Here is a 14,366-nt window from a genome sequence, read left to right on the forward strand (position 1 = left end):
AAGGTAAGGTTTGTATATTCACAAAACCAGATAAATGCACAAAAGTAATTTCTAGAACTGGTTAAACATCTCTACAACTAACTTTGTGAAAGTAAGATTGTTGAGTTGAACTATTAGGTGCTGAAGTGTAGAGCAAGAACAGCCGACATATTTTGTGTGATAATTGAAATAATTTCAATTCATTTCCTTTTTGGATGGACAGAAACATGTTTTCAATAGTAAAGAAATCTTGAGGGAATCCATTGACCTAACCAGTCTTATAATGCAAGAAGTTAATGGACAAAAATGATATTCATCTTCAGTTTATAATAGCATTTTCCTTTCACAGAACCAAAACCATACAAAGGCAAAGTATATTATAAGAGCAACTGCTACTCTGGTAGATACATGACCTTTGTTTTATGTAACAATTACTGGGTTGGTGGAAAAATAAAACAAAAAAACCCAACAAATTTTTATGCTAAGATAATAAATTATAAATTATGAAAGTCTAAGGCACTAAGCAACTTGTAAGCAACAGTCCTGTCTCTTAGCAACGAGCCATGGAAAGCAGCTTGTTGATACGAATAGAGCAGACAGGATTGTTTTGCAATGATTACCACCAAGGAACTAAGAACAACATTTTAACACCTGCCTCAGGGCACTTCTGCACCTAGCTATCCATCTCTCCAGTGGCCCACAAAGCCTGGGCTGGATGCCAAGAGGCTTCTGAGTCCTACCTCCTTCCCAGAGCTGGCCCACTGCAGCAAAAAGGACCCAAGAGGAGAGATCGAAGAGGTAGAGTTCAGGTGTGTTGCACACTTGTGCCCACTTCTATATCTTTAAATGCCTTTTTGCAAACAACTGCGTGATCATTAGTGTAAATGTTTATTTTTTTCCTTCTCTCTCTGCCCCTTTAGTGCTGTGTGTCTAATCTATACTTAGCATTATGAATGAACGCAGACAAGTTTTTGATATTAAGCCAACATTTTTTTTACTGTAGTTTTATTCTTAAATACCAAGCATTAAGAGTTGGAGGAACAGTGCAATCGGCAGCACCTTGTTGTTGTTTTGCCATTGTGCTGGTTTCAAAAACTTGCAAAGAAAACATTTTCAGGAATAAAGTGTCTGCTAAGCCCCTGAACTAACATGAGTGGTGGCTCATTCATTCTCTCAGGTAGAACATTACAATAGTGAAGGGAAGATGTAGAGAAGGGTAGTAAAAGTTTAGAGAAAAAAAAGGGTGATGTGAAGTCCAGGCAGATGAAGAAAAAATCTTAGGAGAGGAGTGAAAATGGAAGGGAAGAGAAGGGAAGGGAAGGGAAGGGAAGGGAAGGGAAGGGAAGGGAAGGGAAGGGAAGGGAAGGGAAGGGAAGGGAAGGGAAGGGAAGGGAAGGGAAGGGAAGGGAAGGGAAGGGAAGGGAAGGGAAGGGAAGGGAAGGGAAGGGAAGGGAAGGGAAGGGAAGGGAAGGGAAGGGAAGGGAATAAAAATGTTGTGAAAGTGAGAAAAGCATGATAACAAAAGATAGAAATGGGACAGTGGATAAATAGAAAAGAGAAAGAAATATCATGAAGACACACACACTGCTTTGCTGTTGGCAGAAGTAATTTCCCTTGCAGAAAAGAATGCAGGGAGAACAGCTAAAAGCAGAATTTAATTCTGATCTGCTGGAAATCCATCATTGACTCATGAGACCTGGCAATTCTTCCAGTCCACTTTAAGCCCTAAGTGCATTGGAGCACTGATCAAAGCCTACAGGCCAGCTTAGCCTCTAACCCCATCTATCTCCACATTATACCTGAATTTATTAAGCAATACAACTGTGCTAAGCACGTTTCTATCAACATAGCTTTCCTGCTGCTGACTGGAATGCACATATGCCAGTTTTTTTTTCTATACCAAACTGCCCCATACTTGCTAAGTATACCTGGAGTTGGGTTGGAATATATTTGTTTCACATGAGGAATTTACATGAAGGCCAGAGACACACTGCAGAAAGCCAGGGTTTTGCTATTTCTTGTTAAAATTCCCAATCCAGAGTAGATTGATTTAAACTAAATTTGCTAAATATAACTACTGCCGTTGCTGCATAGGCAGATAAAACAAATGCATGGGTTGATCCACCTCAAGAAACTATTTGTTTTCCCTGATGCAAAATCCTGGAGGATTTGGTCATTGTGTCTTATACACCGTTAGGGCTCACCAGGCAAAAGTAGGCTTTCTCCTTCACTTTTCTTTTGGGTGATTGAATATGAAGTCCAGCTCACTGCACATCCTTATGTGAGATAGTTTAACACGGTACCTCGAGGCTCTGTGGTCCCAGAATGCAGCGCAGCTCACTGGCAGTAGTTCAGCTGAAGACTAAACATTTGGCTCAGTGACAGCAGAGCTGCCAAGAGTTGGCAACAAGAGACTCACAGGGAAGCAGCAGGCTGCTAAACCCTTTCACATTTTTAATTAGATCCACACACCCATGTCTTTGAGCTATCATAAATATACAGATGACATAGAGAGCATTATTTGGGGTAAGGGAAAAGAAAAAGGAAGAAAAGAAAACTGTACTGTGGTATCTCTTACCTTATTAAAATAATTTACCTACAGCTAGTCTTTGGAACTAACAGGGGAAAGAAAGGGGTTGTGACATTTAACTCAGATAAAAGTCTCTCCCTGTCTACAGCCGAATTCGCCCTGCACGTGAAGATGCAGGGTCCTGAGATGACTGACACATCGCCTTAGCTGCAATAGCATCGCCAGAAGAGGGCATTATTGGCAGCAGCTCCAGTGTGTATTTTCCCACAAGAGCTATATGTTCAAGCTCTAAGTATCCTTAAGTGTGTGTCTTGTGATGATGTTGTTAAAATTATTTGTTTGGGGGTTTTTTGTCATTTGCACTGTTGTTACTGCTTTCTAAAATCACCTTGATATACTAAAAACTCTTTCATTTATTTTTTCTTATTAATTTCTGTGCAAAGATATTTTCCAAGTTTAGTTCTTCCCAAACTTTCTTTCTTCCTGAATTTTCTGTTAAACTTCTTCCTTCAAAATAAGGATGATATTTGCTTAGTTGTCCAATTTAATTCCTTTATTTTTTGTTAGTGATTACACAGAACAATTCCCCTGCCACTCATCACTTTTTTTTTATCTGACACCATTGAGAGCAACAGTAATAAAGACATACATCAAATACATTTTATATTGGCAATTGACATCATAATATAGGACAATCCAATGCATAGGGTTAAAAGATCTCCTCTTATGTGCAAGGACTGTGACATTCAAAGTATCGTCTCTTGTCTCTTTTGTTGTAGAGCCTTAACATTTTATTCAAAATAAAAACTGTAGCCGTGTCTTCAACCTGCAGTGTAAAAACATGCACAAAGGATCTTTGCAACTGGCCTGGAAGGGCTAGGATTTTCTTCTTGTATTTCTCTTAATTTTAAAGAAAATCTAAAAATGAAACAAAGAATTTGAAATGCTGTAGGGGGAAAAAAGAATCACATGTTGTCCCACCTGGAAGCACAGATTTTATAAATAGACACTAAAGCAAACATCAAAGAAATTTCTGTGCAAAGAAACCAACAGATCATGTATATTTTACATTGCCCTTTTATTCCAAACTGTGTTAGCCACACACTGCCAGTTAACTCTGAATGTGCAAACCACAAGCAGGTCTCTTCATCCTGGATATCTGGAAAATTGGTTGTGTCCTCCTCACTTTTCTCCTGTGTTAGTTAAAATTACCCCTGTTTTACTCCCCTTGATTTTTCTCTTGTGTACCTCGCCACAAACTGAGAGGGACAGAGTGGCCCAGCATTTCTGTCTCCTTGTGTGCCCAGGGCAGGTCCTTGGTAGACATTTCAGCCAACAAGATTTGTGACCACTACCAGTAAATGTGCCCTGACTTTGTGTCCCCAGAAGTTTTATTTCTCCCTTAGTATAGACTCTGCTCTGCACCAAAGACCTGAATGTACAGGAAGCACCTCCTACAAATGGACTGCGCCACTGCAAACCTTCACACTATAAGGTTGTGAAGTAAGACATGTCAGAGTTGTTAAATCATTGTCTGGGGCATCTTCTTAATATTTGCAAAACAATCAGCAAAATAAGTCTTCTCCATTGCATTGGGCTACCAGCGTCCAAGTAAGTGAATAAAAATTAAAAAAAATAGAAATACAGATAAATGTCATGGATTGTCTTAAGAGTTTACTGCTGCTAGTAATGAGGTACCCTTCTTTAGGGGCAGATTCTAAAAGAAGTACTTATGTGATGTGAAAAAGAAACTTAGAAAAGAAAAAAAAATACAAAAAGATGATTAAAGAATCAACCTAGAACATTAACCCCAGATTTTCACCAAACTTCCACATGACAAAAGCTCAAGAACATTTCACAGGTACAGACACAGAAAAAACATCTGCTAACAATAGTACCAATAATACTGTTTCTCATTATTAGCTACATTATAAAACATTTCTTTCCTAGCAAAAGCATATTGTTAATACCTTCTGTGAGTTGTATCCGTATTAAATAAATAAGTTTCAATGTAATTAATACAAGTGATCTTGTATCTCAGTTACATGTATCTAATCTGGAAGAAGGCATTTTAACAGAGATGTATTCTTTAATGAAGTCTGGGCTTTAGTTTATCAGACATTCAAAAGAAGGAGTGGTGCCTCTTTTCTTCCTTCTCACTCTCTTTCTTCCTTATTTTCCTCTGGAAGGTACCTATCTTGACACTAACCAGCCCCAAGCATGTTTACTATAACTGTCCAACAGAGGTAAATATCTGTGCTGATTCATTATAATTCTTGTTCAGATCTGATCAAAACCTGGATGTCAAATCTGCAGTCTGCCCATGCAAGCTTCCCCACGCCAGCCTTTTCCAGACCTGCCAAGTTACCAGGCCTCTGGCTATTAACAATTTTATTCAGAGGTTTCAGATAAAAAAAAAAAAAAATGGACAAGTGAGAAGCAAGAATGGAAAATCCTGTTTAAATCATCTATTCTATTTCCATGTCACTGCTGGAAACTTTGCTAAATTTACAGACTTTGCTGTCATCAGTGCTAAAAGAGGTTTCTGTGCACAGCTTTTGCTGCATCAGATCCATGCAGCAAGCTGTTAAAAAAGATGGGGTAGATGGGTGTGATTTTGACCTTTCCAGAATGAGTGTGCCTCTCTGGATATAGAAAGACCTAAACCAGAGCTTGTGCACACTGGTGTGAGTATTTCCATCAATTCCACTGAGCCTTGGGGCAGCCCTGAGGGGGAGAGAAGCAGGATTGATGGCTTGTGTTTGTCCCCATCACCAACCTCCCTTACTGACATACCCAGAGTGAAATGAGGCTGTATAGACCTGGCCTTTGTTCTTTGGTGGGCAGATGGGAGAGAGGTTACTCTGCTGAGGTTTTGAACTGTCTGGGCACAAGATATTCCCCAAAACTGAAACTGGATAATGTAGCACAATGGTGCCTCTCAGCGCCTTTCCCTGCAGAGATAATTTGATTAAGCATGACATGTAAAACCTAAAGCTTTAGTTTCAGAGCTGGGTGTACCTATGACACTATGAGAATTGGCAGAGTGCATGTCTGGCTGTAAGACGTGGTCAGAAGTCTGCAAGTGAAGTGTTACCTTCCAGTGCCCAAGCACAACTCAGTGCTTCTGTGTTCCCTCTTTCTGGCACTGAAAATGAAAGATGTGATAAAAAAAGTGAAAAATGTGTCTTTATATCACTGTAAATCTGGTTCAGAGGAGTTCTCCTTTGGCTCAGCCACCAATCAGCCTTTCTTGGACTTCTTTACTTACAGAAATGGCTGAAGGACATGTTTGGCACATCTTCCTTTTAGTCTAGCCCTCCCTCCTTACATCCCAATCCTGAAGCATTTTATCTGCCAGAGCCTGTGATGGCAGCACTCAGAAGGGAGCACAGCACAGAGAATGTGCCTGAGAGCCCATGGCCAGGCACTGCTTGGTCCAGTGGCACTGGAGATGTCACTTCACAAACTGTGCAGTTGCAAGTGTAACTCTTACCTGCCCCAAACATTTTAATTATTGGGCTCACGCACTACAATACCGTGCTAAATTTGTTGGAAAGGTTTTTTTGGCTCTGAAAAACATGTTTCAATCATGTTGATTTCCCTTTGCTGCTCTACCTAAAAAGGCATGTCCAGGAAGTATTTATTTTCAGGTAAAGAGGCAGCTTTCATAGTCTCTTTCATCTTTTAATGAGACACAAAAAATATCCTACTTTAAATCAACAGCACTGAATCCAATTAAAATATATGAAAAATGGTATCCAGTTTACTGGCAGACTTTGCAGATGTCTTGCATCTTACAAACAAAAAATAATCATATACACTTGCTTGTCAAAGAAAAATAATTCAAATATTAACTTTTTCCTGGTTTGTTATTTAAAAGAATCATGTTTTTTAATTGCTAGCATATATTCATATTGTCCTCATTTCTGTCAGCAAAATAGTTCTAAACAACCCCATTTTAGCAAGCAAATTTATTACAGTTATAAATAAAGTGATTATTTCAGCAGCTGTAAAATGTTCCAATATACACTACAACTGCTCCTCCAGTAAAAGTTCTAAACACATTATTTCATATGTTCTATGCTATGAGCAGTAGTAGTCCAGGGTTAGGAAAGCTACTTTTCCTCAAACCAGCTTTAATGAACCCAAAAACTACACTTAGTCCCACAAAAGTCAAAATAAAAATACTCCATTCAGTACTATCTTAACTAGTCTTATAGTAAGAAATTCTTAAGCAAGCTAAATTGACACCAGAAGTGTAGTTCTTGATGCAAGTAAATACCCCCCCTGTCCCATCCTTCCATATAAAAATCCTCTTATCCTTACTACACTAAAAATCAAGGAAAAAATAAATCAGGGACTTTCCTGTAATAAGCATATCATTTTGAATCCATGCAGTGTTTTGTTGTTGTATTTTTTCCTTTTCTTTTTTCCAATCAGAAGTACTGTGAAGGTTTAATTTAGTGTGCCTTTATTTCAGCATAACAAGGAATATCTGATTTCAGATCTCCCCTCTTCTCTATCCTGAAGATAGGATCAGTTCACTGAAGGCTGAGAGAAAAAAAATCTCAAGTGCGGTTTGCAGTCATTGTGAATTTTGTCTCTGACTTCAGAGAGGCCAAGACTTCTCTCTCAATAGTCCCTTGTTTATAGATCACAGTATCACCTTAGGCCTTTTGGCCATAAGATTGCATTGGAAACTTTTATTTAGGTTTCTGCCCTTTCTTCTCCCCTAGCCCTGCTTCATGCTCTTCTTTTAATCTGAGTTTAGAAGAGTGAGGGAGCAGAGTCACTAAGGACAGGGCTTGGAGGTTCAGAGAAGGGAGCACTGCCCTTTACCACAAGTACATCTACGGTCATTAAATTTAGTGGGGTTCAGGAAAGTCTGTCAGGACAAGCTCAGTTCAGCCTTCCTCAGCCTTTCCTCTACTAGAAAAATTTCTTACAGATCCGTCAGCTGCCACTTCCAGATATCCTATAAAACTGAAGCTGAGCACACGCCTATGCTACCATCCAGACACCACTGACTGATGCCTGTAACTCATTGCCAAAACGTAGGAGCAGGAGCGTGCAAACTAATCATTGCAGCAAATATGCATTTGAAATTTAGCCTGTTTTCCACTAACAAGCAGAAATAACATCCCATCCCACTTCCATCCAGGAGCGAGTAATACTGCCAGATAAACTTCCTAAGAATTCTTTTCAGCCATGAACCACAGAATGCTGAAATCAATAGGAACTTTTCCTAATGTGAACACTGTTTCGCAAAGGATAACTAACTGCAAGTCTTCTCCCACCCACGCCCAGAACAAGGTTCCTTCATTTATGAAATGCTCATAACTAGCAAAGATGTTTTCATTCCTACCTTCCCTGGCAAAGTCCCAGGTGCAAGCAGCAACAAGCACAGGAAGCCTGATACATAATCTGCCAAACCTGACTCCAGCATTCCTTGCTCCTCACATGACGGATCAGATACTTGGTCAAAACATCTCTGACAATGCTGTCATCCCTCCAATATCAAGGTAGCCTGATTTTTTTGGGGAAGAGCTAGATCTATTTGCCTCTCCCATTTGCCCTGCATAGCCTCTAGACATTTACTGTACTAATCACCTCTCTTTCCTTCATTTCTACGCAAGGTTGTCATCTTCAAATACAGAAAATTTGTCATTGACAGTCACTTTATCAGAACAAAGTTAGCATGATTTTTTTTTTTCTATTAAAATTAAGCATTCTGTGTCCAGTTTTCTTAAAAATTGTGCCCTGGATAAATCTAAGGCAAGAAATTTTAAGAACCTTTCAGCAATCCATCATTTCACTGATTATGAAATTATTAAATATGAAGTGAAAGCAGGTTTGTACAGTTTAAGTGTGTCAATATGGACATTTTGTCTAGTTCAAACTGTCCTATTTACCTGTGTCACCTTTGAAAGAAACCAGATGCAGAGTTACATATTCTTATTTGAATTTGAAAATACTGTGCATGATGTTTTGTTTTTCACCCTTCTGTTCTTGTTTCCTGCCTCCTCTCCAGGTCTAGGTCTAACCTTCTGACACAGTTCATTAACCTGGTCAAGAGAAGATCTGGACTCTAGTTTCCACGTTTTGCTGTCCTCCTTGGTGTCCTTAGGAGATCACATTACCACTGCCCCTCTGCTTCCAGTCACACTTCATACTTGCGAACACAGACAAGACCATAGCCTTCACTCTGTTTGCTCAGTGCATCCAAATGGGATGATGGTGGAGAAAGTAAAACAATGGCTGTATAGTCTCAATAAATTATCATAACACCCCTAATCCATGCAGTGCCATTAATGTTGGGGGGATGTTAAGTAAATCAGTGCCTCATTTGTATCAGTGTTCTAATGGAGAGGGAACATTTTCATCTTTCTCGTCTAGTTTGCATCATAAAACTTAAAGAAAATTAAAAAGCCTAGATATACTGTCAGGAATTTCATTATGTTCTTTTCTAGGGAAAGGAAGTCACTGGTAATATCTAGCATATCATGAAGAAACACAACCCAGCGAGGCCTCGTCCTCTCTTTTCTCCCCCTAGAAGACAATGGGTCAATGGTTACTTCACAGGCCATTTCAGCCTCTGTGCTGAAAAAGGCACAAACAGGTACCTGTGACCTGGATGAATAATGGTAGTAATGCTTTAACCCCAAATGAGATGCAGCACTGAAGTGTCTGACATGAGGCAGATGCCATAATGCTGATGCCACCACTGCAGCTGAGGGGGGTAAAAGGGCTGCTCTTTTCATTATTCAGGAAATTCTTTGACAATCAAGGCACAGAGCAACTTGTGACTTGCATGGTCACTTCCATGTTGAACTCCTGTAGGCAAAAATGGATCATCTGGTGGCTTTCAGAATGTTACAGCCAGGTTTGAATGTGCCTATTTCTGGCATGATTTCAGTATTACTGCCTGCTGACAGAGGGATGCTGCTGAGGCAAGCATGATTGGAAAGTGAGGGAATAATGAAAATGCTCAGTTTTACAGGATCCTTTCAGGAGTTGTACCAGTTTCATGGGAAGTTTTGTTCCTCCCAGGACAAAAGCTACTGCATTGGCTAATAAAAGGAGGAGAACTGCATGGTGATGGGTGTGTGAAAATGACACGCCAAAACAAAACAGCACTCCCCGTTTCTTCCCTAGGGGAGAGAGTGGAAGAACAAACCACATGTGGCAGTGTCAGTCATGTTGCTTAATGGACTGCTCTGGGACTTTCAGATAGTACAGTAATGTGGACCACATAAGAACCTGTTTGGTGCTGCACAGCATAGCAGTAAAATGGAGAAAACTTGAAGGTCATGCTCCACATTTTAGAAGATGGTGTGAAAAAGAACTACATCAGCTTTTTGGACTGGTAGTTTTTACCTGCATGGTGGCCTAAGAGTACATCAGAGGAGTCCTCTATATGGTGTCAATACAAATCTGAAGGAAAAGTGTGAAAAATGAACAATTTTCTCTTTTGGGATCTTAATAATTTTAATATTATAAAAATAGAATTTAAGAGATAAAAATTACCAAAAAAATCTGGAATTGTTGAAGAAAAGCTGATGATTAACATGCACGTTTTTCTCCATCAAAATTATTTGAGAACATTTTTTATATTTCTATTCTTGTTCCTTATTTAATTTTATCTTCATGAGGAAAACTATTTCTCATTGTACTTGTCTCCAGACTCTCCACTCTTGTGTCTCTCTGATATGTTGAAGGCCACCATAAAGATTATTCTGTGGATTCTAAGGTATTTTAGATATTTTCTATAGCAGAGCAGTCATCTGCCATTCTATTTTGATTTGTTAGAGCATTGTCCTGCACTTAAAATTAGCCTGAACCTAATAATTCATTTGAATCAGGGTATGGACCGTAGACCACAGAATAAAAAGGCCATATACAATCATGTTCAAGGTCTTTCACAAACACAAGAGTTATTTAAAATTCACCTCTTCTTATAATAAAGAAGCTGTGTACACAAGTATGTACTGGATTTTTACAGTGATGTTAAAAATTTGGGTAAGAAATAGCATAAAACAAAAAACATATACAACATCTAACATGAAAACTTGAATGTTTCTCAAGTAAGAAAACCTTGACAGAGAACTCAGTTAAGGTTCAATTCATATGTATAGTCAATGTCAAATTGTTTTATAACAATTTTATATTGTTCTTTCACCTTGTTCTTCTACTCCTCCAACTCAAATAATAATGAGAAATAAGGGGCAAGAATGCAAACTGCCAATGGTAGAAAAATACAGTAAATAACAGAATGCAAATACAGAGCTGCCTATATTTTTTAAAGTCTCATGAATAAGTGTTTTCAAAGGAAACAATAAGTTAGATTTCTTTTAGAATAACACAGCATATGAGTTTCTGGGCACAAAAGGGAGAAGAAAGTGAAGGAAAATCGGGATATTTGCTGCAAAGCATTAAACACATTCCTTCCAATAAAAAATATCGAAAGGAAAATATGTAAAGAACCAAGCTCAGAGATATAACTTGCCTTGAAATTGTAAAGGCCATATCTCTAAACACACATTATCTATTTAAAATACACTGATGTTATCCACCACCTCGATGGTATTTATAAACCCCTTTTCTCTTTTCTTCTGTCATTTTATTTTAGACTCATGGCTTTTCCCAGTTTCAGTCCTCCACTAAAAGAAAATAAAAACAAAAAAAACTCCCAACCTTAGAAAACTGAAAATGCCTATTCAACCACCTTCATCCTTGTATGAACCTTTCTGCAATTTACTAGAAGAATAAAGAGCCAGGCAATCTCTAAAGCATTTTAATTGTTCTGTGAGTGTAATAGAACCCCCAGGAGACATGACCCTAAGTTGGCTGTGAATCATATTTTATTCCATGGACTGTGCTATTTCTCCCTGTCTATGGTACATATATGACATGAAAGTAGATTATTAAATCACAGACATGCTTATTTTTCAAGCAGATCTTATGATTCCCTTCCTTTTTTTTTTTCCTGTCTTTTCTTTTCCCGAAGAAAGGCAGGAAGTGGATATGAAAATGGCAGGGGAAGAAATGGTGTCTGGAAAATTAAAAGGGGGGTGAGAAAACAGTAATTAATCTGCCATAACTCTTACAAATTTTTTTCCTAAGAAGGCCTAGTCAATCAATCTTCTTCCAATCTGTCTACCATTGTCCTTTTACCACCAGTATATCATCCATTCACCCACAAACTCATTTACCAGTTGTCTCCCTTCCTTTCCTGAATTAAAACTCTGCCAACCCGAAATGGTTCAAAATCTTTCTGCAAGTTATGCCAAACAGCTTCTCAGAAACCTCAGGCACACACACCTATCCTCTAGGCTGCGAACCATTCTCTCCTCATTTAACCTTCACCAGCTCAGCACCACACCCTTGGCTCAGGGCCGGCACAGGAACCACCTTCTCTGTCTGCAACCCGAGCACACTGTGCTCTAACGCAGATAAACCACCCTCAGAATCAGATGGCTTCCTTTCTTATGAGACAGTCCTTAATGAATTTAGGAGAATTCATCTGCTGTCAGTCCATGATCCTGTTTGCAATTAGCATTGAAAATAGAACAGCATTAAAAATAAAAGCAACAGGAAGAAAGAACTGAAGATCCTGTGCGACTGTAGGGAGCAAAGAAAACTACCTTACCAAAGCTTGTCTCTCCTTTGCCTTAGGTTTGTAGCTATAAGGTAAAGGATTTTCTTGCCAGCAGATTGATCTTTAAAGGGATGACTAAGCTCCAAACCTGAAAATATTGGCCTGCTATAAAAATATAATAGCTGTGGCTTAGTTTAGCAAATATACAGTAATCACCTGCCCCTCTTCTACTCTGCACACTTTGCACAGTCTATCCACAACAGCAGTTTAAATGGGATTGTGAGGTGCCAACCAATCAGACCCAGAATCAACAGTCCCAGTGAAAAAAATGGTGTTTGTAAAGCTGTATGCAAGTAGGCTTATGGCCAAAAATTACATTGGGCTAAATTCATGTGCATTATTGTGTGTAGAAACATTTTCTAGGAAACTGAGTTGGAATTATATGGAGAAAGTCCCAGGCACTAATTATGATACAGGAAATGATATTTAAATGTAAGAAGCAGCTTTTCTACCTTTAGAGAGATCAAACACTGGAACCAGAGGGGTGGTGTGGTCTCCATTACTGGAGATATTCAAGCCCTCACATGGACATGGTTCTGGGAAACCCGTTCTAGTTGATGCTGCTCTGAGATGGACTTTGGTCTGTCTGGTGTCTAAAGACCCTTGCCAGCCTCAGCCACTGTCACTTTTTGTTCTGTGGATGACCTTTGTGCTCTGGTACTTTCTCAAGGACAAATACATCTGCCATGAGGTCAGACCATGTAAGACTGTGTACATATGGAGGTCGAAGGAGACAGGGAAATGTAAAGGTGCACATGAACTGCAAAGGGGCAGAGCACTGTTGGTTTCTCAGTATTGCCAGCTCATGCCTGGTTTGCAGGTCTGCACTACAACATGGAAGAAAGCTGTGACTCCACCTGTTTGGAGCACAGCTGAAGGAACGTGTTGAACAGGGTAGCAACATCCTGAGGCTGACCATCTCCTAGGGTGCCTTGCTCTCCCTGCAGCTCCAAAGGGAATCTGAGGTAAACGAATTAAATCCCTAAGATTTAATTAGGCCTTACTGAAGAGCCTAAAGGCACTTATGTAATGTGGAATGTAGGTGGCACAAATCCTAAAGCTGCCTTAAGGCTCTCAACTGCCACACCACACCAGTTCAAGGCTCACTTTAATGCTGCAAGTCTGGCCTCCCATTTGAGAAAAACACTATAACCATAACAGACTAGCAAACCAGGTGGACTATATAACATTAAAAACTTTTTCTGCAAGGAAAGCAGAAGGGTGGGAGTTGCAAAATAAGTACTGAAGAAGCATATAACGCTAACCAGACTTTCCTTAGCAAAGATTAAATGCCAGAGACTAAGTCAAGACTAAGAACAACTATGGAGCAGTATGTCTGCAGTTCCCTTGAGAGCTTAGTGTAGCCTGTTACCACTTTAATATTAGAATTAAATTAAGAAAATCAAGAAGCCAACTCAGATTTGACCTCTGGGTATTCTGTTCAATAAGTCCAGCATAGCCCAAAGGCATATAAACTAATGAAAATTATTAACCCACTTGCTGCTGTCTTAACATATGCCAGGTACAAAACAAACATCCTGCAGTTTCAAGGCAGTTTATTTTGGTCCTAGGAAGCATGTTATGTATCTCACTTCTCAGAAAGACAATGCAGTTCTGTGACATGAGGTTACAGTACAGATGGAGTGCTGGTTGATTGCATAATGGTCTGGTGTTGGAGAATTCAAACGTGAGCTGTCTCTGTAGATTGGAAATTCCTGTCTTGCACCATTTCCAGGTTTGTTGTCACTCATAATATTTGAGGGAATGCTTCATGAAGCAATAATGCAACTGCGCTGAAAATGTTCTATAGGAGCTGTCAACCACCCTATTAGCACACTCACTGACACTGGCCACAGCCTTAAAATAAAAAATAGTTTAATTGAAGGATATACCTGGCATTTTTCAGTATTAAAATAATAAATAAATAAATGAGGTCATGTTTTCTGTTAAAAATTTAAAATGCAACTGTATCTACTTGAACCCACTTTGCAGACACACATTAATTCATTTAGATGCAACATCTGAAAATCTCTGAATATATGAGTAATGTGCATCTCTTAGTGAATTATAACATTCCATATTTTCAGTTGCTAATGACCATTAAAAGCACTATAAATACATTCTCTATATAAAATGAGCAGGTGCATTTTTTACTCCTAAATTTAAGCTTATTTTTACCTTGTCATTTATTCTTCA

This window comes from Ammospiza nelsoni, chromosome 6, assembly GCF_027579445.1.
Source record: "Ammospiza nelsoni isolate bAmmNel1 chromosome 6, bAmmNel1.pri, whole genome shotgun sequence".
In the NCBI taxonomy this organism is placed as follows: Eukaryota; Metazoa; Chordata; class Aves; order Passeriformes; family Passerellidae; genus Ammospiza; species Ammospiza nelsoni.